General features: G+C 42.8%; 2 pseudogenes; both read left to right on the top strand.

Moving 5' to 3' along the window:
- Nucleotides 1-9,728: 9,728 nt before the first annotated feature.
- Nucleotides 9,729-10,629, top strand: LOC112402375 (olfactory receptor 9I1-like; annotated as a pseudogene).
- Nucleotides 10,630-24,129: 13,500 nt separating this feature from the next.
- Nucleotides 24,130-24,902, top strand: LOC112402019 (olfactory receptor 9I1-like; annotated as a pseudogene).
- Nucleotides 24,903-26,413: the final 1,511 nt, after the last annotated feature.

The raw sequence follows: 26,413 nt of genomic DNA on the forward strand, positions 1-26,413 counted from the left end.
TTTTTTTGGGGTACGCGGGCCTCTCACTGTTGTGGCCTCTCCCGTTGCGGAGCACAGGCTCCGGACGCGCAGGCTCAGCGGCCATGGCTCACGGGCCCAGCCACTCCGCGGCATGTGGGATCTTCCCGGACCGAGGCACGAACCCGTGTCCCCTGCATCGGCAGGCGGACTCTCAACCACTGCGCCACCAGGGAAGCCCTCAGCTTCTTCTTCATCATAGGTTTTTACAAGATATTGAATATAGTTCCCTGTGCTCTACGGTAGGTCCTTGTTGTTTATCTATTTTATACACTGTAGTGTGTATCTGTTAATCCTGAATTCCCAATTTACCCCTCCCCGCTCCTTTCCCCTTTGGTAACCATAAGTTTGTCTTCTATGTCCATGAGTCCATTTCTGTTTTGTAAATAAATTCATTTGTATCATATTTTAGATTCCATGTATAAGTGATATCATACGATATTTGTCGAGATAGTTATTTATGTAGGTCCTTTTACCTTGAATACTGGACTTTCAATATAAATAAAATTTTCTGTGCATACTTTTAAAAAACGATGTATGGGATTCCTTATCCTCACATGTGATGGAGAAAATGCATGTTGCAAACACTTAGCATTTTATCCTGAGCATTCCCCACCTCGGTGGTCACATGAGGTCACATTTACATTCGTACTCCACCTCATCTCAATGTTTCCTAGAACCACTGCCCATTCCACAGAGTTGCCCTAGTGTTGAGTCACCATTTTGCCCTTCTAGCCTGCTCCAGGGTTAATGAGGCAGCCCCACAGTAAATGGGCTTCTACCCCAAAGTGCTAAACTCTCAAATCACTCCCCGCCTCTGCCACCATCCACCAGCACAGTGGATGGAAATGAGCTCTTCATCTGCTACTTTGTCCATCTGACAGTAACACCCACCACAAATGATGTGGTCCTGCCTGCCGGGAAGACGTGGCCTTCAGTCCCTTACGGTGGGTTCCTCACAGGTTCACCCCAACCCAGGCCAACTGAGATATTTTATATCCCTGAGCCTCTGTGGAGATCTAAGTTTGAATGCCTTATCTCAGGGGAAATTCCTCAGCATCCTTGTCAACTCCACCCACGCGACATCCAAGAACGAAGAGCAAGTGTGTGCGCTGGGAGATGCTTACATTTGAACCCCAGCTCCTCACATCCAAAATATCCTATTACACCTAAATAATTTGGGTCAATTTGATATTTTCCATTTTTCATTATGAAATAACAGTAGTATGATCATACATTTCTACAGATGGTAATGATTATTTCCTTGGGATAAATTTTTAGAAGCAGAACTGTGGGGGGAAGGGCATTCTCATTTTTAAGGGTCTTCGTACATGCTTCTGATGTTAAACGTTTTTCCTGTGTTATTTAGCCACTTTATTTCTTTTTTGTAAATTTAGCATTCATATTCTTTGCCTTGTTTTTCTAATGAGGTGTTTGACTTTTCTGAGTGAACTATAGAAACATTAAGGATATCTCCTTTCATTTGTTTGAGAAATATTTATTGTGTTCCATTGTGTTCCTATTATATGCCGGGAACTGGGCACTAAAGATATGATAATGAACCAAACAGATGAAATATCTGCCCTCATGGAGTTTACATTCTAATAGGTAGAGACAGAGAAAATAGTGTTATAAAGAAATAGAGTAGGGTGATGTGATAGTAAATGTCTGGTGTGGTGACAGAGAAAGGGGACTCCTGGAAGTCAGAAAAGGCCTCTCTGACGTGGCGTTTACACTGAGATCTGCATGAAAAAAAGACACAAGAGCATCTTCTTATGTGAAAAACATTCCAGACAGCAGGAACCACAAGTGCAAAGGCCCTGAGGCAGGAATAAGCTGGGCTCTCAAGGAACAGTTAGAAAGGCAGCAGAAGGGCTCCTATTGTCAGCTAAGGCTGGGGGAGGCTGTAGGTGTCCTGGCTGCCAAGCGGCAGACCCTCTGGCCTTGCAAGATGATACCATGCAAGTGGTAGCCATTAAACTTTGACCCCTGCCAAAGCCCACCTCTCCCATCAAGTGCAATTTGAGTAAGCCCTCCAGGCAGGAAGTGAGCTGGGAGAAAATCCCTGGGCACCCAGGGTCATCCCCCGTGGGGGGTTTTTCCAAGACCTCCATTTCTGGAGCAGCTAGATCCCACATGCTCCTTCTTGTACATGGCACTCACACCACTGGACATCAAAAATGAAAAGTTTTGTGGGCTGCTCAGATACCAAAGAATATCCTTGGATAACCTTTATAATTTTATTTAAGGTTAATTCGAGTGTGCAGAAAACACCCACCCATCCCACTCCTATGCTCTTTGGACATGTCAGGAAAAAGAATAAAAGGTCTGAAGACAGACTAATCCCAGACAATTCTGATCCCTGTGCTGGTTACTATCTTTTTGCCTCTCCAGGTCCATCCATCCTCAGCATTCTCTATCTTTCCTTGTCCTGATCTGTCCAGGCAAGGCTGACTTTTCCCCACTAAAAAAAAAAAGAAAAAAGAAAGGCAATAGGAGATGAAGAATGGAGGTATGTATGGGGCAGATCACACGTGGTCTCATAAGCTAGAATAAGAAATAAAACTTTTTTCCTAAGTGCAATGGGAAGCCAATGAAGGGTTTTTAAAAAGGAAGTTATAGAATCTGATGTCATTTTTAAACAATTTCTCCAGATTCTGTGAAGAATATGGATTATAAGGAGGCAAGAACAGGTGATATGTATATAATGGAATATTATTCAGCCATGAGAAGGAAGGAAGAAAATTCTGCCATTTGCAACAGCATGGATGGACCTTAAGGGCATTAGGCTAAGTTAAATAAGTCAGAGAAAGACACATACTGTATGATATCACTTATATGTGGGCTCTACAAAATCCTTACCCTCTATTCTCTTCCACTGGCCTGTGTGACTATTTTTATGCCGGTACCATACTGTTTTGCTATGCGTGTTGGCTGCTAATGACTGATAACTACTGCCTTCTATGGGGTATTGCCCTCAGCCAAGAGATCCACTTGTCCCAGAAATGCCTAGGGGGTCCCACCCCCACCTCTTGGGGGAAGCCCTCAGTCAGTAGATAATTGATATGGCCTGCAAAAGGCCAAATCCCTTGCCTAGAGGCAGAACTGAGCCCACAGTATAATTCATTCTCCAGAGGTCCCCTAAGGATCAGGCCAAAGCAACACTCCAACTGAAACTACATCTTTGCTTAGCTATTTTCTGTTTCTTTCACTCCCTTACAGGTTTCTTCTATAATCACTCCCTCAGTGAAACACTGGCCCCAAAATCCTTGTCTCAGGTCTTTAAGGAACCCAACTTAAGACACATCTCTTCCCAAAATTCCAAACAAAAGTTCTAGGCTTAATATTAATACAACAACAATAATAATTGTGGGGCTTCCCTGGTGGCGCAGTGGTTGAGAGTCCGCCTGCCGATGCAGGGGACACGGGTTCGTGCCCCGGTCTGGGAAGATCCCACGTGCCGCGGAGCGGCTGGGCCCGTGAGCCATGGCCGCTGAGCCCGCGCGTCCGGAGCCTGTGCTCCGCAACGGGAGAGGCCACAAGAGTGAGAGGCCCGCGTACCGCAAAAAATAATAATAATAATAATAAATAATAATAATAATAATAATTGTGTAATATATCAAAGCTCTCCAGATCCTCCCAATATGTCACAAAGGGAAAAAAGTAATAATTACTCTACAATCACTCATTTCACAAGTTCCCCAGGGGACGTTTAATGGGATATTATCATGGCTGGCTTATTTCCCTCTTTTTTCTCTACTTTGTCCCAGCTGTCACTCTACCCTCTCTGCCACTCCAGAAAACATTCCCGATACAGTGTACATACTCTTACCGCACAGTTATTTCAATAAGTATTTAATTACAGGAAAAGATCATAAATATTATCTGAAGTGCACTGGAAAATAGAATTCCCCGTGCTGCCAGAGGTCCTGATCTGTGGCTGCTTTCCCTCTTCGTAATATTTTCTTGCATCATCTGGCATCTGCAATTGCAAAAGTCACCCTGGCTGGGCTGAATGCTTGCTAATTAGCGAAGGATTTTATTCCAGCCATGTTACTTTGGAGTGACGGGGCACATGGCGTCTCCAAAACTCTCCCGCTGGAAGAGCTCTGATCCTACATTAACGAGTGGATGAAAGCCTACAGGGCAGAGGAGTGATTCTACTGATGCAGGACACAAGTTATTAGGAAGAAGTAAGATGGGGTCTCCAGAAACCTGTCATCTAGCTGGAGAGATGAGACTTACCACCAAGGAACAGTCATAAACAATGTAAGACAAGCAGAATTAAGTGCCAGATTGTGTGGGTCTAACAAAGGCAGTGTGGGTTTCAGAGAACCAGGGAAGAGATGAGAGCTGGAATAACCAGAGAAAGCTGCCCATAGAAACTCTGGAAATGGATCTTTAAGGAAAGCGGTATACTCATGATAGAGATTCAAATGAAGCATGTTTAGACCGCCCTAGCCTCATTCCCTCCTGAATCAGTAAACAACCCTCCTAATGAAATTCTGAGCAGACAATGCAGCTAGGTTTCAGCCCCTGAGCTGAGAGTTGACCTCAGGTTTAAGGATGGACGCAGTGTAGAAAAGCTCGCCAGCAGTCCTCAGAGCTGAGTTCCAGTCCTGACACCACCCCTAACTGGGACAGCAGGACATTGAGGGCCAGTGGCAAAGAGGAACCAAATTCATTCCTTATAGAAACTGCAAATGAGCTTTGGAGCTAACAAGACTCAGGAGTTGCCATGAAGTCCCACAAGATTTGTTTTTATCCTCTCTGATGCGTGGAGACAGATAATGAGCCTCTTCCGTAGTCTGTTCTCGCTGACAAGGCTGCCTTTTCCAGGGAGCCCTGGGGGCTGTCCCAGGTTGCTGATTCGTGATTCAGGGACAACCTTTGTGCTTACTGTGTCCCTCCCACAAAACCGTCCCCAGAAGTATTTTTAAAACCCCACTGGTTCGCTTAACAAGAAGAAACCTAAAATCTGTCAGCTACATACATCTACTTGAGTAATCTGAGCTGCTTTCTACAAAATGCTTAAATGACCTTCAATTAGTTTGATTCCAAACCTAAGATGAACCCAATTAGATTATTCCACCAGGTAAGTAGGATGTAATTGTTACCTTGACAACATTGATAGGGTACCAGCTCTGAAGTAAGGTCCACACAAACTGGGGAAGATGCAACTGGACAGAGATTCTGACCATTGTCATCAAAACTTCCCCCCTGTTGGGACCATGTCCAGTCTGAGATTTCAGCTCTTATATGAAATACACAAGTCAGTCTGGGTCTTTTTTTTTTTTTGGAAAACTACAGCTGCCGTCTATTCAGGCTTATGTGTGTGTCACTAGGTAAATTTTAGAAAATATGAGTCGTTTTATGAGGCAGGGGTGGGGTACTGTACTGCATAGCTTAGACCAGAGAATTCACTGTAAATTACTGTACTTCCTATAATTATGCTGTAGGTGGGATTAATCATATGTACTGGAGCTTTGGCTTTGCGACCTCAGTTAGAATCTGGGCTTTTCATTGACTAGTCATGTGACCTTGAACAAGTTACTTGACTATTCAGAGTCTTAGTGCCTTCCAGGACAAAATAATACCTCTATCACAGGGTCATTGTGAGGATTACACGAGATAATGTGTGTAGGATGTTTAACATCCTGGCTGACACATAGTAGATGCTCAATGAACGGCTACCAGTATTAGGAAGGACACACAGCACAGTGGTTCAGCACCCCAACACTGGGATCAGGGAGGCCAGGGTTGACATCTAAACATCTTTTCTCTCTAGCCTGAAACCTCAAGCAAAATACTTAATATTTCTAAGCCTCAGTTTCCTCAACCATAAAAGAAAGAAAAATATTCCTCTCTCATACTGTTATTGTCAGCTTTAAATGAAAGAAAGCCTTTACAGCGCTTAGCACGCTACCCGACTCAGGGCAAGAGCTCTCTAAATGTTGACAATAATGTTTTGAGATACCAAATCCCATAAGGTGAGGAGGGTTAAATTTGTTAATCTCCTTCGTTGTCCCCAAGGGACTCAACCCTTGGAAGAAAGAGAAGGAAGAGTTTGGGAGAAGATTCCAAGTTAAAGTAAGCACATCTCTTCTCTGAAGTGTTGCTCCAGGCTAAGACTGTCTCTCTTTCCCTATCCCCTCCAGAGACTGCATATTCTTCTACATTACATATTATAACCAAAACATATTACAAGTAATAAGGTCAACTCATAAGTGTCCCTAAGACTTTTTAAAATGTCAACTGGCCACAAACCTTTGTTTTCCCACTTATGAGCTGTTGGGTTCAGGGAATCTATAGCTGTCCTCTACTCTGGACCCAATCTAAGCTGCTGGTACCCCCAAGCCCCTTCTTAAATAACATCTTCAAAACTGGGTGTCAACAGCCTGGTCTTGAAAAGTTTCCTTCTGGGAAATATTCTGGAAGTTGCTTTTCTGGAAAGTAAGCAAACTCTATCACATTAGGTAAAAACCCATTCTAAGTTTTCAAAAATTATTATTATGTTCCCTTTTTTTTTTTTTTTTTTTTTTTTTTTGCGGTACGTGGGCCTCTCACTATTGTGGCCTCTCACGTTGCGGAGCACAGGCTCCGGACGCGCAGGTTCAGTGGCCATGGCTCACAGGCCCACCCGCTCCGCGGCATGTGGGATCTTCCCAGACCGGGGCACGAACCCGTGTCCCCTGCATCGGTAGGCGGACTCTCAACCACTGCGCCACCAGGGAAGCCCCAATTATTTTCCCATTTTATTATTGAGAAAGTTGAGATTCTAACTGGGTAAGCAATTTTCCCAAGAACGTACCAAAGGAGGGATATGGGCCAACTAAGTCTGTTGAGACTTGGATCTGAAGAAATGGTAATTCTGCTCCCCTATGAAGAGAGCACAATGGGGCAGAAAGAGCACCACATTTAGAGTTAGAAAGTCCCAGATCGAAATGTTGATTTTCTTTCTTCCTAGGTGTGTGGCAAGTTGGGCAACCTCCTTAACATCTCTGAGCCTCCTTTTACTCTTCCATCAAATAGTCATGGCTATACCCAACTTAAAGGGCTGCCGGAAGGATTAGGGCTAAATTATGAGTTGGGTATTGCCTGTGGCACAAACCCTGTGTGACTGCATTTGTACCCAGATGATCTGCCACCTAATCTCTGGTCGTGTGCATCGAACAATCTTGTCCCTAAATCAGAGGGAACCCTGGGATCTCACCATGAGATGGATCGAAAACGGACTATGACAATTTCAGAATTAGAGGTTGAGAAAGATATTGAAATTAACCAAGTTTACTCACAACTTGAAAGTAGGAAGGATCTGATTATCTAAAGAACTGCAGGTAGATTTCTTTGATTCCATAAATCATAAATGTGTAGTTAAATGTAGGAAGGCGGCAAAACAAATTCATAGCAAAAGAGCAGAGAATTTGCCATCAAACCAATATTGTTCGGAACACACATCTTCCACTTATTAAACTGGGTGACCTTAGACAAATTAATCTCCCAGAAGTTCAAACTCCTCATTAGTGAAAAATAAGATAACAGCCCTTGAAGGACTATTTCCAGGATTAAACAAGATAATATATGCAAAGCTCCAAAGTTTTTAGTGGAAAGGGTAAGTAAGTGGGCTGTAAGCACACAAGAAAACCATAATAAAATCAGAAATAACAAACTAGATTTACCTACATAACATGGATAAATCACAAAGATGTGCTATATGTGGGAAAAGACAAAAAAGATCATGCATATAAAATTTAAAACACACTAAAATCACTATATTTTTTTAAAGACACACATATTTTTGGAACTTCCCTGCTGGAGCAGTGGTTGAGACTCTGAGCTCCCAATGCAGGGGGCCCAGGTTCGATCCCTGGTCAGGGAACTAAATCTCACATGCATGCCACAACTAAAGAGTTCGCATGCCACAACTAAGGAGCCAGCGAGCCGCAACCAAGGAACCCACCTGCCACAACTAAGACCCGGCACAACCAAATAACTAAATAAAATAAATATTAAAAAAATAAAGATACACATATTTCTAAATAAATATAAAAGGAATAAACATGGGATGATATATATTTCACATATACTAAAGTAGATCCCTATGAGGGGTTGGGGAAGGATTGAGGATGGAGGGATAGGAGGGAAAATAATATGAAGAAAGACCTTGGCCTGTTCAATAATGATGGTTTATCAGGAACTGGGGAATATGGTTAATATGCCCCAGTTCCTGATTCAAGGAACTGGGAAATATTCAAGATTTCCTTGAATCTTTGGATTCAAGATTCCATGATATGTTTAAGTATCTATCAATCACTTGAAATCATGCCTGCATATTTAATATACTCAGTAATTAGTAGCTAGAGTATACACGTTACATAGTACAGATGTTAGGAAAATTCTTTCAAGAGCCTCATTTAGCCCATACACCTAGACATACAAATCATGGACTGTGAGAGCAAAAGAACTTTAATGATCATATAATCTAGCCCTACCATTTTTCAGGACAGAAAGTAAAGCCCAAGGAGGGAAAGTGAACTTCTGAAGGTTATTCAGCTAGTCAGTGTTTGTCCTAGAGACGGTAGCCATGGATCTTGACCATACCAAAAGGGCCTTCCAAAGAACACAACTCATCCCCAGGCCAGGCTGCTGGAGTGGGGTGGAGGGAACAGCTCAAGGAGGCTATGTTTTACATGATATGTCAGTGTCTCCCTCCCACTAGTGACCACTGATGAGAGCTAGAGGAAAGATGAAAGTGGTAAAGATTAAAATGGAGAAAAAGACTTTCAGTTTTTTTATTGATGCGGAGATGTAATTGACATATAACAGTGTGTAAGTTTAAGTTGTACAATGTGTTGGTTTGATACACATATATTGCAATATGATTGCCACCATAGCATAAGCTAACACCTCTCTCATGTCCCATAACTATCATGTCTTCTTTGTGGTGAGAACAATCAAGTCTCTCAGCAACTTTGACGTTTACAGCACAGTATTTCAACTATAATCACCGTGCTGTGGCCTAGATCTCCAGAACTTTTTATCTACTAGCTGCTAGTTTGTACCCTTAAACATCTTTTAATACCAACTGACTAAGCATTTTTGACCACACGCTGAATTAGATAATAAGAAAAATATATATCAATGGGTAATATGAGAGAATAGTTTACATAAAGAGCAGAGTTGTCATCTTCCAGCATCTGAAACGCTTTCCTGAGAAAAAGGGATTAGAACAGCTGTGTCTGGAAGAGGCGAAACTAAAGTCAATGCATAGAATATAAAGAGAAAGAACCAGATACAAAAAGAGGCTTAACAGGTAGAACTGTCCACAGATAGAAGCTCACAAGGCAACCGTACAAACACGTGGAGGGTGTGCCGCAGAGATCCAAGATCCAGTGGGGATTAGAGCAGATGCTGCCTAGATTATTTCCAAATCTCGGAGTCTATGTGTCTCTTATCTTCACAGGAACTTCCAAATATAAACCAGAGTTAATTTGAATTAGAAACACCAGCTCATGGCTCAGCTTCCAAAAAATGCAGGATGCCGGAGAAGAATCAGCCGGGTGTAAGATTTCTCAGAAACAATCTCTGTACATTTGCCCAGAAATAGAAACCTAACTTCTACCAGAGAGAAAACATCAGTCTTTCAATTCTGGGATTTTTTTTTTTTTCATTTCATTCTCAGCCTCAGATCAACAGTCTGTGTGGAATCCATGGCCAAGAATAATTTCACCATAGTAACTGAGTTCATCCTTATGGGCTTTTACTGGCTACCTTAAGCTGGAGATTCCCCTCTTCCTGGTGTTTCTGAGTTTCTATCTAGTCACCCTTCTGGGGAATCTAGGGATGATGATTCTGATCCCAGAGGATGTCCAACTCCACACCCAACGTACTTCCTTCTGAGTCACCTCTCCCTGCTAGACATCTGCTACACCTCGGCCAGCACCCCTCAGGTCCTGGCCACACTCGCCACAGGCAGGACAGTCATCTCCCATGGCCAGTGTGCTTCCCAGTTCTTTTTCTTCACCATTTGTGCAGGCACAGGGTGGTCCCTGCTGGCTGTGATGGCCTGTGACCGCGATGTGGCTATTAGCAACCCACTGCTCTACACTGCTGGAGTCTAGTGCTGGGAGCCTAAGTCTATGGGGTAGCGGGGTCCATCCTGCGTACCACGTGTACTTTCACCCGCTCCTTCTGTGAAAACAGTCAGATCAACTTCTTCCGAAGCTTGCCTGCAGTGACACAACAAACACTGAGACTGTCGTTGTCTTCTTTGGCAACTTTGTGATTTTGGCCAGTGCCTTGGTCATCCTGATTTCCTACCTGCTTAGCATCAAGACCATTTTGAGGGTGAACTCTTCAGGTGGCAGGGTTAAGACTTTCTCCACATGCTCCTCCCACCTCACTGCTGTGGCCGTTTTCTTTAGGACCCTCATCTTCATGTATCTGCAGAGTGGTTCAGGCAAATCCCTTGAGGAAGACAAGGTAGTGTCTGTCTTCTACAGTGTGGTCATCTCCATGCTGAGTCCTGTGATATACAGCCTGAGAAATAAGGATGTGAAAGCGGCCTTCAGAAAGGTCACTGGTAGATTCCAAGTGTCACAGAGTGTGTAGATCTGGGTGTAAGGACCTCTCATCTTGGTCCATTTTTTTCCCGTATTAATATATCCTAATAGGCACCAGCAGTATATGCAACCGGTACCCACAAACAAAAAGAAGGTAGAGAGGTACCACAGGCACACAAGAAAAACTGCAAATCTACAGCAACATGGTTGGAACTAGAGATTATCATACAAAGTGAGGTTAGTCAGAAAGAGAAAGACAAATACCATATGATATCACTTATATGTGGAATGTAAAATATGACACACATGAACTTATCTACGAAAGAGAAACAGACTCACAGACATAGAGAGCAGACTTGTGGTGGCCAAGGGTGAGGAAGGGTGGGGGAGGGATGGAGTGGGAGTCTGGGGTTGGTAGATGCAAACTATTGTATATAGGATGGATAAACAACAAGGTCCTACTGTGTAGCACAGGGAACTATATTTAATATCCTGTGATAAACCATAATGGAAAAGAACACGAAAAAAGAATGTATATTGATGTATAAGTGAATCACTTTGCTGTACAGCAGAAATTAACACTACTTTGTAAATCAACTATACTTCAGTAAAAGATCTTTTTAAAAACTTTTAACTGCAAATGTGATAGCATTTATTTCCAGCAATTCAGATATACTTTCTTCCCCCTCTCCCACCTCCAGTCCATTCCTAAGAACCCAGAAGTCTCATAAATGCTCACTGACGTCATCATTTACAGAATCTCAGAGCCCCCAGAGGTCTTCAGTTAATCTCAATCCAGCCCAATACTCTTTGCATGCTTGGCTTTCCCATCCTTTCTCTCTCAGTTTTGCTCCCATCAATACTGCCTTTTTTTCTGGGACAAGGATTATATCAGGAGATCCCTGTGGATAAAACTAAATAGTCTTTTTTTTTTTTTTTTTTTAAATGCGTGAGTGACTGGTCACCTCAGTAAGGGAGGAGTGTTGTGTAAGACAAAACTGAGTCTCTCAATGGCCAAGGGAAGGGAGTGTTTAAGAAATGAGCCTTCGGGCTTCCCTGGTGGCTCAGTGGTTGAGAGTCCGCCTGCCGATGCAGGGGACACGGGTTCGTGCCCCGGTCCGGGAGGATCCCACATGCCGCGGAGTGGCTGGGCCCGTGAGCCATGGCCGCTGAGCCTGCGCGTCCGGAGCCTGTGCTCCAACAACGGGAGAGGCCACAACAGTGAGAGGCCCTCGTATCACAAAAAAAAAAAAAAAAAATGACCTTTTATTTTCCCCACTAGACATTCCAGTCGCCCCTTGGAGAGCTCACTCCAGAACAATGAAATTTGCAAATTCCAAATTTGCAAATTGCCTTCCCACTTAATCACTTAATCAGGTTTTGTTATTCCTGCTTTGTTGTTACTCTGATATCTTCAAGGTGAATTAAGCCTTTGGGGATGTTTCCTCAAGGACTAATTCCTTAGTTTCTGAAGGATATGGTGCATTGCCTCTCCTCTCCACTCGCATAGCCTGCCTCATGAACTATTTTCTCCTACCAAGCATCCTATTTCCAGGAATGGCAAAGTCAGAGAGCAAAGGTAGGTATAAGGCAGGTATAAGGAAAGCCCTGAAGCACATATTATCTTCTCCGGCAAAGATGTGGTAAGAGGGGAAAGTAACTGAAACTCCTGCACAAGGCTGCAGAACCCTTCAGGGCAGAGTCTGTTTTCTTTGTTGCTGAACTCGTCTCCAAGTCCAGAGTTCGGACCAGAAGAGTTCTCAGTAATTGTTTTTGAACACATTTTTATGGCACATGCATGGTCTCATTTGAGCCTCACGGAAGCGGCAAATAGCGAAGGCATGGTTAGGTAGAAGATCCCACCTTGCAATTCAGAAAACACTTTCTCATAGTCCCTTTGGGCCTTTGCTCAAAGTCCCTTTGTTCAGAGTTTACAGCCGCATAGGCAAGGAATGTCAGGCTTGTATCTGAATCCCAATTCTACCACCAATTCACTGTGAAACCTAGGGTAAATGGTTTAATTTCTCAGATCCTAAATTTCCTCGTCTAAAACAAATGTAACAACTCCTAATTTAAAAGTGTATGGTAAAAATTAAATAAGGTGATGACTGAGAAATCTACCACCAATTAATTGCTCAATATATATTTTTCTCTTCCCTTCCCTTTCCCTCACTTTCCGATATCAACCCTGGGCCTTGCCACAATTCCATGGCCGTGAACAAATAGTAAGGAGATCATGAACAAATGATAGGGCAAGAGAATGAATTCGGGAAGGTGAATATAAATCCTTTTCACCCAAGAAATAAAATCAATATGGGTGTTTAACTTGGGGGATGGAAGGGGAGAGTGTATTTGTTTACATCCCACATAGTCAAGGGTAGCCAAATGATGTCTTTTTCACGGAATGCCTTGTTGTGTGCCCAATGAACCCCTCTAACCAATCTTAAATTTATGAGAAGTTGATCCTCCATGCCCTTCTCTATGGGAACAACCATTTTATTAAGATGGCCCTTCACCCTACCTACAGCTGATTTGTTCAGAAGTGAGCACCTGACCCACGTTAGGTTTAATAAAAATTTTTCCATGGGCATGATGAAGTTCAACATGTAAAAGAGATTTAGCATAGGAGACCCGATTGTCCAAAGTAGAGAAGTCAAGAGAGGGGCAAAAATGAAGTCGTTATTCAAAGAGAATCTGCAACAAAAAAGACTAAGAGCTCTGACAGTTTCTATTTCCTACTTCCCGTTGTACAAAGAAGCAGCCACAGTTATTTTCTTGCTTCCTTAAGGCACATTGGAATCCTACCATAAATTCCCCTTTGGGGACTAGTTCAAGCTTGGTCATCAGGGCCAAAGGATTCCATACTTATAGAACTCTAATGGAAAGGAGCTCTCCAGTATGTTACGGCAGATCTGTCTCCATTGACACTGATTATATCTACACTCTATGAATAAAGAAAGGACTGGGTCTCATTACGAGACTCAGTAAATAAAGTAAATGAAGAGTGTGTCTATACTTCTATCATTTTCTCATTGCAGGAGACTTCCCCACTCATAGCTTAGGTAACCACTGTTCTAGCACTTGACCTTCCCCTTCAAGTGATCACACTAGAATAAGCCCCTGACCCAGGTTTCATCAATGCGTGAACAGGGTAGAGAGCCATGAGATGCTCTAGAGCTGTAAGATTACTAAGCAGGAGCAATAAAAATATCTCCCCCTTGGGCTTCCCTGGTGGCGCAGTGGTTGAGAATCCACCTGCCTATGCAGGGGACACATGTTCGAGCCCTGGTCCGGGAAGATCCCACATGCCACAGAGCAACTAAGCCCCTGCACCACAACTACTGAACCTGTGCTCTAGAGCCCGCGAGCCACAACTACTGAGCCCATGTGCCACAACTACTGAAGCCCACACACCTAGAACCCATGTTCCGCAACAAGAGAAGCCACCGCAGTAAATCCGCTCACCACAATGAAGAGTAGCCCCTACTCGCCACAACTAAAAAGAAAGTCCGTGCGCAGCAACGAGGACCCAACGCAGCCAAAAATTAATTTTTTTTTTTTTTAAAAATATCTCCCCCTTGAGGATTTAAACTGAACAGTATGGGAAAAGACTAAGTTAGCTGAGAAATGAGACTCACAAATGATGATAAGCTATGGAGAGAATGGCTGAGTCATGTTTACGGACAGACCAGAGAGGAAATGAGCAAATGTCAGACGCGGAGGAGGCAGCCATATAAACCAGTCCCTAGTGCTACACTAGATCTTTCCAAATCTTGAGTTATGTTCCAGACTGAGTTCTAGCACTCCCAATAGGTCCCCCCAAGAAACCCCTGTCTCCTTTTTGGAGCATAAAAGTCTTAACCATAGACCCATATTCTACTAGATAATCTGAATGGTCTCCTTTACAACCTAAAGAACCTAATAACTCATTGTCCTAGCTCCTAATAAAATATTATTATTATTATTAATACAGCTAAGAGTAACAGAGCACCTATTATATGTCAGACACTATTCTGAAAACTTTTAGATGTATTTAACAACTCTATGATGTCTTAGCAACCCTATGGTGTAGGTGCAATTATTATCCCCACGTAGGGATGGGGAAAATAAGACATAGAGAAGATAAGTTGTCCAGGGTCACAGAAGCAAGCCTCTTGATTTGAGCTCAGGGACTCAGGTTCCAGAAACTCTAGTCTTATCTACTCTCTTATATCACCTTTGAACACCATTTTATAAACAATTGTCCCTTCTCTGGTACAGAGTGACTTAAGGCAAAATGGCCCCTGAATCATTTTGCAGTACACCTGAAACTAAAACAACACTGTGAATCAACCGTACTCCAATATAAAATAAAAATTAAATTATAAATAAATAAATAAATTTCTCCCAACAACAACAAAAAAATAGCCTTATTCATTAGGCTCTTTCTCCAGGAATCATAAAAGATGGTTTTTCCTGCTTAGGAACTTGGGAGTCATGTGAAGGGACATTCAAAGGTCATAGGTAAGAGAAGACAAAATAAATAAAATAAAAGACCGATTTAACAAGGAGAGAACTTTACTCAGCCTCAATCCCTATACACTTGCCAGTTCTTGGCTAAGCAGCTGGATGGATAGAAGCTGGAAGAGATTGCATGTAATGGTTATTCAATAAAAATTTATTCAGAACATACACGGACCCTATTCTCTGTGATGGCTAAGATAGGACCTGGGCCTTTAAGTCAGCATCAGCCATGGGGCTTGTCCCAGATAAGACAGCTCTATTGATGTCTGAGAGACTGAGAGCAACAATGATTCTCAGATCCACAATCCACCAAGCGGTGTCCAAGTCCCCTACATTCAACCCCTCTGAAATAAAAGGAATGAGAGATCCATGCCTGCTTCCCAGCATCCTCTGCAGACCTACAAAGGAGAAACTCTCTACACAAGCATTCTCCTCGCCCCCCCCAACCCATTATCAACCTACAAGACCCATTCATTTACTTTATTCATGTCTCTGCGGAAATGTTGCCTCATTTGGGAGAAACCTTTCTTGACCACCATATCTAGAACAACAGCTCCCCTACTGCATGTCATTGTCTGTCCCCCTACCCTGCTATTTTATTCTTCAAGGCACAACAAAGCCTGATATGTAACTGCATGTTTGTTTTTTATCCCCACCCCCAGTAAAATGTACGTTCCATGGAGGCAAGAATTGCTATTTTTAGTGCACCTCCTGAATCACAGTAGGTGCTCAAGAAAGATCTATTGAAAAGCAGAAAGATTTAAATGAACAGGACTTCTGTTTCTGGCAATACGGGGGACTAGGATTTTCTGACCAAGCTGGCTCCTGAAAAACATGTAAAAAGATAAAATAAAAAGGTGAAAAGATACTAAGAAATCAAAGGCTAAACATCCAAGGGGAAAAAAGAACCCCAAGACGTAAGCAGAGTATGGAAGCTCTGTTTGCCACCGATAGTATCTCCCCGTGAGCCTATAGAACAACAGTTCCCCTACTGCATGTCACTGTCTATTGTTGTCCACTTTGCAGCTTAAAGCAGCAAACCTTTCCTATTGCAGCTTCTGTAGGGGCAGGAATCCAGACACAGGTTAGCTGGATGTCTTTGGCTCAGGGTCTCTCACAAAGCTGTAATTAACATGTTGGCAAGGGCTGAAAGTTAAGGCATGGATTTGGGAAGACTTGGATCCTTCCCCACTGGTAGCCAAATATGTCAGTTCCTTGCTACGTGGACCTCCCCGTGAGGCAGCTCACAACATTACAGATGACTTTCCTCTGAACTAATTGCCCACCACAGTCTTCTTGAAACTTAATCTCAAAAGTAACATCCCACCACATCTTATCTACTAAAGGTGAGTCACTAAATCCAGGCCATTCCCAAGAGAGGGAAATTACTCAAAGACGTGAATACCAGAGGGCAGGAACCATCAAGAGCCATCTAAGGGGCTGCCTACCACAGTTTGCCCTCTGACCCCAAATGATTCGTGCTATTCAGCTAGGACTGGTTAAAAAACTAGACTTTTAACCAGCCTCCTTTGCAGCTAAGTATAGACATGTAGCTGAGAGTTTAGCCAATAGAATGTTTGAATAAATGGTGTAGACCATTTCCAACAAGCCATGCTCCTTCCCATTCTGCTGGCTCGAGGCAATTGAAAACAGTGACGTTGGAAGTCGCCGGTTGAGGGTCAAAAAGCCACAATACGAATGACGACTTGTAAGACTGGTAATGGTTTCCCTCTGTTACTAGCTGTGAGGTACCACATCATCCCATCTTGGTTTTCTTAAATCTTGTCCACACCTTTTTTAAATAGTGACTTTACTAGACATTATCCAAGTTGAATGTGCCATCTGTTACTTGTAAGTATCCTAACTGATACAGACCTCTACCTCTCACCACACACAAAAATGAATTCATAGTAGACTAAAGAACTAAATATGAAAGGGAAGTTAATAAAAGTTTTATAAAATAATAGAGGAGAATATTCTCATAACCTCATTATGTGGAAGAATTTCATATATGTAAAAAAAAAGCATTAATCATAAATTTATCCCTAAATGTGTCAGTATTCATTAAAGAGGTTCTGTTCATTAAAACACACGATTAAGAAGATGAAAGGTCAAAACACAGAATAGGAAAAAATCTTTTTAAGACACACAATCAACAAGGACTATTATATTGTGTGTGTGTGTGTGTGTGTGTGTGTGTGTGCGCCCATGCGTGTACTTAAAAATCACTAAGAAAAGATGGCTCAAACAGGTAATTCACAAAAGAGACTATCCAAATAGCCAATAGACCTATGAAGAGATGCTTCTTCTCGTTAGTAATCAGGAAAATGCCAATCGAAACCACAGTACGCTCGTTAGATTAGCAAAAATTAAAGAGTATGACACCACTATATTGACAAGGATATGGAAAATGGGTAGTATAAATTAGTCTAACAATTTTGTTAAACAGTTTGGCATTATCCTTTAAAAATCAAAGATACACATAACCAGTGACTCAGCTATTTCAGTGACCTAAGTATGCACAATGGTGAAACTCTTGCCCATGCCTACCAGGGTGCAGGTGCAAGAATGTTCATAAAGCATTGTTATAATAGCACAAAACTCAAAACACTTGCCTCTAGGTTTTTATTCTTCTGATCTGGAGTGTGGATGTGATGGCTGGGGCCCTGGCTGCCATTCAGCTACCAAGGTGACCTTGAAGCTACAAGCCACGCATAGAAAACAGCAGAGCAGAAAGGGCCTAAGCCCCTGATGACATTTCTAATCCACCATACCAGCCATGGGCTGCCTATCTCCAGGCTTCTTTTATGTGGAAAAAGAATTAATGTTTATCTTATTCAAGAAAACAACCAACTAGAAATAACTAGAAAACAAATATACATACAAAGAGAGAGAGATCAAAAATAAGCCAAACTAAGACATATGATTTAGTGATACCTAGACAGATGACGTGCCTCCCCACTTTCCTTGGCAACAACAAAATGGGAATCAAGGAGCCCTAGGAGGCCCCTTCTCAGTTATGACTTTTCCCAGCTCTGTTGTTATTACTGATTTAACACCATTAAAGTGATCTTCCTTTATTTCAAAATTAAATAGGCTGATAAAAAGGAATGAAATAACGCCATTTGCGGCAACATGGATGGACCTAGAGGTCATCATACTAAGTGAAGTAAGTCAGACAAAGAAAGAAAAATACCATATGACGTCACCTATATCTGGAATCCTAAAAAATGGTACAAATGAACTTATTTACAAAACAGAAAGAGACTCACAGTCGTAGAAAACAAACTTACGGTTAGCACAGGGGAAAGGTGGGGGGATGGATAAATTAGGAGTTTGGGATTAACATATACACACTACTATATATAAAATAAATAATTAATAAGGACTTACTGTATAGCACATGGAACTCTACTCAATATTTTATAACAACCTATATGGGAAAAGAATCTGAAAAAGAGTGGATATATGTATAACTGAATCACTTTGCTGTACACCTGAAACTAACACAACATTGTAAATTAACTATACTCCAATATAAAATAAAATATTTTTTAAAAAAATAAATAGGCTAAAGGACTGAACCCTTCTCCCACAGAATATTTTGTGAGGCAGATGTTTAAACTAAAGAAGACCTGATGCTCCAGACTCTGCCACAATATAGAATGGAAAGCAAATCCAGGTACAGTTCACTGAGGGCTGGGAAGATCTATATTGGGTTTAGTCAGCTTTCCCAGAAGTGGTAAGACTCGAACTGGGTCTGGAAGGAAACAGAATCCTTGAGCAGACCAGACTAATGGGTGAGACTGTGGTTTCACGGTCCTAGTCTCCTCCCCTGACCATAGCCATCCTCCACCATCATTTCTGATCAGCCCTCCAGCTGGCAGCTGAGAAGCTATGTGACCTCGGATAAGACGTGCACCACCACCCCCAGGTCTGTACCTTCATCTGTAATGTATCAAAGTAGGTCTGGACTGTCTCTCCGTTTCTTTCCAGCCCTGGAGAAAGTGGCATGGAAGTGACGATGTTCAGTCCCTGACGAGCACAGAGAGGAACATGGGAAATTATGTCATTTAGGATCTACCACTTACCCTCCTGAGCTTTTTAATCCCCAGACCCATTGTTTTCTTACCTACTGAGAGCCCTGAGTCAGCTCTAATTGAAGGCAGAAGACTTCTCCCAGAAACATAAAGCCCTGTCCCATTCATTTTGTGATTTGCAGGCAAGTCTGGACTCACGTAAGCCCCACTGCAGGCAGGTGAATTATCACAGTGAATCATAGAGGAATCTTGATTTCTCTACGAATTTGATTTCTCTATGAATATGAATTTCTCTAGTGAATCTTTCGTTTAGCATTACCATCTTCATACCAGAAGCATCATCTTAGGTGACACCTGTAAGACGTTAAAAACACCAAAGGATTCAATTGGATCAGAAAACTCAACGATTCAGAAACAAGGCAATCTGAATTGGGCAGGAAGGCAAAACAGTTAGACACCCGGAGAACCTGGAGGTTGCAAGCTTTGAATGTTGCCCAGGAACTCTGGATAAAACTGAGTGCACAGCCTGGTCTTGCTACCTGCTGTGGGTTTATTCAAAAGTGGGTTTCAGCATATCCACAAAATCAGCCCAAGGAAGATTAGGTAATTGCATCTACTGTGACTTTCAGATCGCCACAGCAGCAATCCCCTTGGATCTGCTCAGAAAACAAAAATATCATCAGTGCTTCATAGAAGTTCCTCGCAGGAACAAAAGGACCAGTTCTTTCCCTATGAGGTAACGTAAATCTTGTAACTATGTTGGGAGATCATATATTTTCCAGAGACTATTAAGTGTGCTTTCCAAAAGTTTGAAAAAATTTAAATTTTATCTGTGTGACCTTTTGCACAGGTTATTTTCCCAGGGCTTTAATTCTGTCTTCTGTGAAACAAGCATAGACCTACGTACTTACTGATGGTTGCAGCAGTTAGCAACAAATATGTCAAGTGCAGGGAACAGTAATTGGCATGGAGATATTATTACTCCCCTGTCACCCACATGGTTGAATAGCTAGGTATTCAGATCATGTACCGAGGATGAGGCCCATCCCTCTGAGGAGGTTGTCTCAGCTGGCGAGGTCAGACAGAAAGACCCTTGAAAGAAGCTTTCGAAAAGATAATGTAGAAATGGATGTTACAGGAGGGGATGTGCAGTGAGGAAGGTGATGAGATGGAAACCTGCGTGACCTGGCCGCTGAGTGTCCTGACTACGTCGTAGCAATCCTCCTTTCCCTGTGGCTCCACCCTGGACTCTCTGTTCTTTCACAACTCCATGGCCTCTCCTAAGGCACCAAATAAGATGCTCATATTGAGGCCCCATCAAGATAAATTTGGGAGGGAATGTTGTCTGACACCTCAGGTAAAAGTTAACTTCTTCTCCGAGGTTCAATATTCTCTTCTGCTAAATGAAAAGAACATGTTGGACCAGATGTTAATCTTTTTTTTAACACTGGAACGCCCTTTTCAAACAAAATGAAATGAAGCACCTGTTTGTTTACCAGCGTTAAAAGAAACTCTGCTTTGATTGAAGCTGGGGCTGAGTTGGCAGCTCCCCACCTGGTCAGCCTCCCGTTTACTTCTCACTGCTGGGTCCCTTGAGGCATCTCCACAAAGGCTGAGGCCTCTGACAAGCAGAGCAGGAAAATCACAGAACTGCCTCACAGGGTCCTTTCCGACTCCAGGGTTCTGTGTGAGGGTCATAGGTATTTCCAACCAGTGTGGAGAAGAGCATATGAGCCCATCCTGAGGGTCACGTGCATAGTAACTATGGAGCCTCCCAAATCCTGGAGAGAAAGAGAAACCAGTCACCCAGATGCTCTTCTAACATACTGTCAGACATTGGACAGACATGGACACAGAAATTACCAGACAACAGCTAATGACTCACAGTTTCAAGGAATGTTCTCATTGTGAGGTTTACCCATTGAGACAATGTTTTGAATAGGTACACGTTTTAGCTACCACCATCCAGAAGAAAGCTGCCAGATGAATATTTCTTTTTAGGTCAACGAGGGCATGATGGTGTCTATTCTCAGGCCGTGTGAACTAAGTTATGCAAATGTTGTGGAACATGTCCAAGGGCTGGACTGAAAGGTCATGACTGTTCTGAAAAAAGATGGTGGGATTGGCCAGTCCAAATCCTACTAAGCAGGGGGATGCTGCTATAAGTCTCTAAAGCATATGATTGTTTAGCAATCTGAATGTGCTGGCTGTCTAGTCCAAATATTGAAATATTCAGAGTAATCTTTTAAAAGCTTCAAAGAAACTTATATTTATAATCTTGAGCTTCAGATACAAGCATAGCAAAAAAATTGTTAGAGGACATCTAGTTAAGTGCGTCCTAAAGCATGGGTTCCAGGTCTCTAAATTTCCATCTCTGTGGAAAGAAGGAAGAGAAGATTCTGTGGCTAAATAAGGATAAAGAATTCTGCTTTGAAAGAAGGATGTATTGAGCCATGGAACAGAATAATAGATGTGAGTGCAAATTCAGGATGCCTATACCAGTAGGTTCCAAACTGAGTTTTCGAGACTCGGGTCTCAAAGAGATGTCACAATGCCGGTGCTTTCCACAACCCACCTGAAGGCTTGAAGCTATGTTTTGTATCACATAACTGACCCTTTGGACACAGCAGACAGTTAATATGTAGGCTGGCTATATAATTTCAACTTTTTAACTTTTGGACTGGCTCTCAAAAAGGCAGCTGGATAAATCAAGTTCCCTTTTTAAAGTATTTGAACTAAAAAAAAACTGAAATAATTTTTCAGTTTTTCAATAGAGCTAAAGATGATGAACTTTCATGGGGTGAATAGCCACAACGATGTATAAGTCAAAGTTATGAGGAAGCAGAGAAGAGAAAAATGATGGGAAACATTTAACAGAGGGACAGAAAGAAGCAGGTGGTTGGAGCACAGAAATACCACAGTAACAGCAGTGTTCTGGAAGAAAGATGTTTAAGATCAGAGAAGATGGGAGCAATGGAATAAACCAGGGTGGTCCATACTCAAGCTACCGCTAATCAGTACATTTGGTAGGCATCCGTTTCCATACCTGACTTTGATAAGTTAATTGTTAGAAACTTGGCGGACCTGGTATTCTGTGTCTGAAACACCAGGACTTTGATTCTGCCTACGAGCCATGGAATTCTCAGGATCAAAACTGAAATGTTCCGTGGAAGTTCTACGGCTAGTGAGAACCCCATAGTTCACAAACAAGTCTTTAACCCTGACTCCAACCAGCCTCCCCATGAGTCTCAGAATCCCTGATGGAGCAGCCTCCACCCTCAACCCCTAGAGGTATCATCCTGGAGAACAGAGCCCAGAGCAATCAATAGCTAACAAAAGAACTCATTCCACCACCAGAAAGTGAAGAATCAACCTGATTTCTACAGGAAACTGGTTCTACCAAATTCTATAAACCCCCTCTCTGTGAGCTACTTCTAGACTACAAAGGCTAAAAATTAATGAAACAAGCAGTGCCCTAGGGTTGTGACACCATAGCTTAAATCCTGGCTTCTGCGCTTGCAATTTATCCTTTGACAAAAGCCACTTTAAGTTCCTGACCCTCAGCTTACACATTTCGAGCGTGAAATTCATAACGGCTATTTCAGGATTATTGACAGAAATCAGCCAATTAATGTGGAAATGTCCAACACAGAATAAGGGCTCCATAAATCTAATGGTTTTCACAGAATCACTTTCTCTCAAGGACCCTCAAGAAAGAGATCCAAGACAGACGATAACCTTGTTCACAGGAAAGCAGAAATGGATTATGAAAGGGCTCACCAGGAGTCGCTGAAATGACTGGAAATGTTTGACTTGGAGAATAGGAGACTAGATACGAGTAGGTATAATAACTGTCTTGGGAGAGAGGGGTTTTACTCAACGTGCAGAATCGAGCATAATGCTAATGTGTAGAAGATACAGAAAGAAAAAAAAATGTCATGAAGAACCTGGGGTAAGACAGGAATGAAGACACAGACCTACTAGAGAATGGACTTGACGATACGGGGAGGGGGAGGGGTAAGCTGTGACAAAGCGAGAGAGTGGCATGGACATATATACACTACCAAACGTAAGGTAGATAGCTAGTGGGAAGCAGCCGCATAGCACAGGGAGATCAGCTCGGTGCTTTGTGACCGCCTGGAGGGGTGGGATAGGGAGGGTCGGGGGGAGGGAGACGTAAGAGGGAAGACATATGGGAACATATGTATATGTATAACTGATTCACTTTGTTATACAGCAGAAACTAACACACCATTGTAAAGCAATTATACTCCAAAAAAGATGTAATAAAAATAAAAAAGAAGATGCAGAAAGAACACTGTAGCTTTCCCAACAGGGAGAATATTCCAAAGGCAGAGTGCCCAGAAAGACCCCATCACGTAACACAGGACTCTGCATCTGACCACTCTGGAGGCAACATTCACATCACAGTCTGTACAAATGGCCCTGCCAGGAGTTAACAGGGCACAGCCTTAGAATCCATATGTGCCAGCCCTGGTGTACACCTGGGCTACATGACAATTTGTTGGGAATATTCTAAAAGAGAGAGACTCCAGATTGGTCCCTTCCAGTCTTGATAGTCTAAAGTTCTCTGTTCTGAAAGAAAGTCACAGACAATAAGCAAGTGAACCTGAAGAAATACCTACCCAAATTCCATTTTCAGGAGGGATGCAGAGATAGGCAAACACTCTCCATAGTCACTGCCAGTTGTAGATTCTTAAAATGATAACATTCTCTTCTCTCTCTGAGCAGAAAAATATGAGGTTTTCACCTAAGGTCTGACACTGAAGACAAAGGCCTTCAGCTCTGGAATCTCTACTTCCATTCTCCTCAGGCCACCCAGCCATGTGGAGCCTACGGCCAAAAGAAATCTCACCACTGTGACAGAGTTCATTCTTGTGGGTTTCACATATCACCCTGAACCGGCCGTTCCACTCTCCCTGATGTTTCTCGTCTTCTATCTTGTCACCCATCTGGGAAATGTGGGAATGTTTATTCTAATCCAAATGGACACTCAACTCCACACCCCAGTGTACTTCTGCATGAGCCATCTTGCCCTGCCAGATGCCTGCTATACCTCGGTCATCACCCTTCAGGTCCCAGCCACACTGACCACAAGCCAAACGGTCATCTCCCGTGGCCCAGTTCTTCTTCTTCACCATCTGTGCAGGCACAGAGTGTTACCTGCTGGCAGTAATGGCCTATGACCGCTTTGTTGCCGTTAGCAACCCATCGTTCTATAACGTAGCAATTACTTGGGCACCTGTAGGGGCTTTTTGGCCGGGCCTATGTCTGTGGGGTATCGGGAGCCATCCTGCATACCATGTGCATCTTTACCCTCTCCTGCTGTGATGACAGTCAGATCAACTTCTTCTTCTGCGATCTCCCACCACTGCTGAAGCTTGCCTGCAGCAACATGACACAAAGTGAGATTGTCATCCTCTTTTTTGCCAAACTCATGTTCCTGGCCAATGTCGTGATCATTCTGGTCTCCTACATGCCCATCATCAGAACGATCCTGAGAGTGAAGTCTGCTGGTGGGAGAGCCAAGACCTTCTCCACCTGCACCTCTGCTGTTCTCTTCTTCGGGACACTTGCCTTCATGTACCAGAGAAGTAACTCAGACAAATCCCCAGAGAAGGACAAGACTGTGTCTGTCTTTTACACTGTGGTCATCCCCATGCTGAACGCTTTGATCTACAGTTTGAGGAACAAAGACGTAAAAGCTGCAATCAGAAAAGTCATTTGTAAAATCCAGTTCCTGAGGGAGGTAGCTTAGATGAGGGTCCTTCATCCTGACCCATATTCTCCCCAGATCTTCAGGCTCTGATGAGCATCAATACCATACGGTGCTTGCCCTCAAGAATGAACGGTAGGTGCCTTTCGCTGGCACCTGAGAAGTGAGCAAGAACTACCAACTCTGCAAGGAAAACTGTAAGTTTGGTGACATTTTTTGGATGGCTCCCTCTGCCTCTCTTTTCTCCCCCTCTTCCTCTTTAGTCCATCCGCCAAACCCTCAGGGCCAGAGTGCTACTCTCTGATATCACAGAGCCAAAAGATAGCATAGTCATAGTAAACTGGCCACCATATCCAGCCTCCCATTCCCCAACTCAACCATGCTTGAGTTTTCCGGTTTCCCCTTTTTTATCTTTTTTGTCTCTGTGCTCATTAATATTGACTTTTACTCTTTATGGAAGATCATAGCTAGGAATCATACTAATGAAAGAATAAGGGGTTTTCTTATGGTATGGATAACCTGCCAACTCATTATGAGGAAGGTAATGAAAAGAACTGTGAACCCAGTGGAATTTCCAATTGGTACAGATAAGAGTTGTAGAGGGAGAGGTGCTTCCTTTTAGCTACTCTTCCACTTACATCTTCCCAAGTGGTTCTTAATATCTCCAGGACACTAATATCTACCTTTCAAGTGGCAATCCTCTACATCCTGGATCTCCAATTCCGTGGTTTCTCCTCCCAAAATCAGTGGCTGACTCACGACAATTACTGCTCTCAATAAGCTCATTCCTGGGGTCTGCAAAGTCAGCAATGAGAGATCTATAGCAAACATTCATAAATGCTATTACCTTCTAAGGTGAAAGCTTATCCTCTTAGAATATGTTTCCTCAAATCAAAAGAAAAATAAATTACTATTTCCTATTTGAAAGAATGGTTGTAAGGATTAAAGAAGATGATGAAAATCAATTTGGTGGTTTGGATTATAGTCAGAATAGGCTGGGTTTGCTGTGGCAACCATCAGTTCCAATGCAAAGGTTTTATTCTAGTTGACAATTCTTTTCTTGTGCAAATTGGCAGGGGGCTCTGCTCCATGTAGACATTCAGAGAACCAGGCTTAAAGTGGTTCCACCATTTTGTAGTTGCACCATCTAGAACATGAAAACTCCTAGTCACAGGAGCAGGGGATAAAAGACTACAGAATTATACATGGACGTTATGCTTCAGCCCACTGGTTAGAACTAGTCACACAGTCCTGCCTCACTAGATGGGGACCATTAAAGGTGAAAGAGCAAATGGAATATTTGCTAAGCAATATTGACTCTGCAACAGGGATTATCTGTGGCTGTGATCTCTGGTGGCCTTGGCCCGCAGCGGCTTGAAGTAGGGTTTTGGTTCCCAGCCAGTGATTGAAGTCAGGTCACGGCAGTGAGAGCACCAAATCCTAGCCACTAGACCAGTGGTCAGTGACAAGGACCTGGCCCTACAGCTTTGCAGAAAAAGAATTCCCACTAAGACGGAAAGTAATGAAACAAGTAAAGTATTTAAGTACAGTAC

Source organism: Neophocaena asiaeorientalis, unplaced genomic scaffold (genome assembly GCF_003031525.2).
Source record: "Neophocaena asiaeorientalis asiaeorientalis breed wild unplaced genomic scaffold, Neophocaena_asiaeorientalis_V1.1 scaffold43, whole genome shotgun sequence".
Lineage (NCBI taxonomy): Eukaryota > Metazoa > Chordata > Mammalia > Artiodactyla > Phocoenidae > Neophocaena > Neophocaena asiaeorientalis.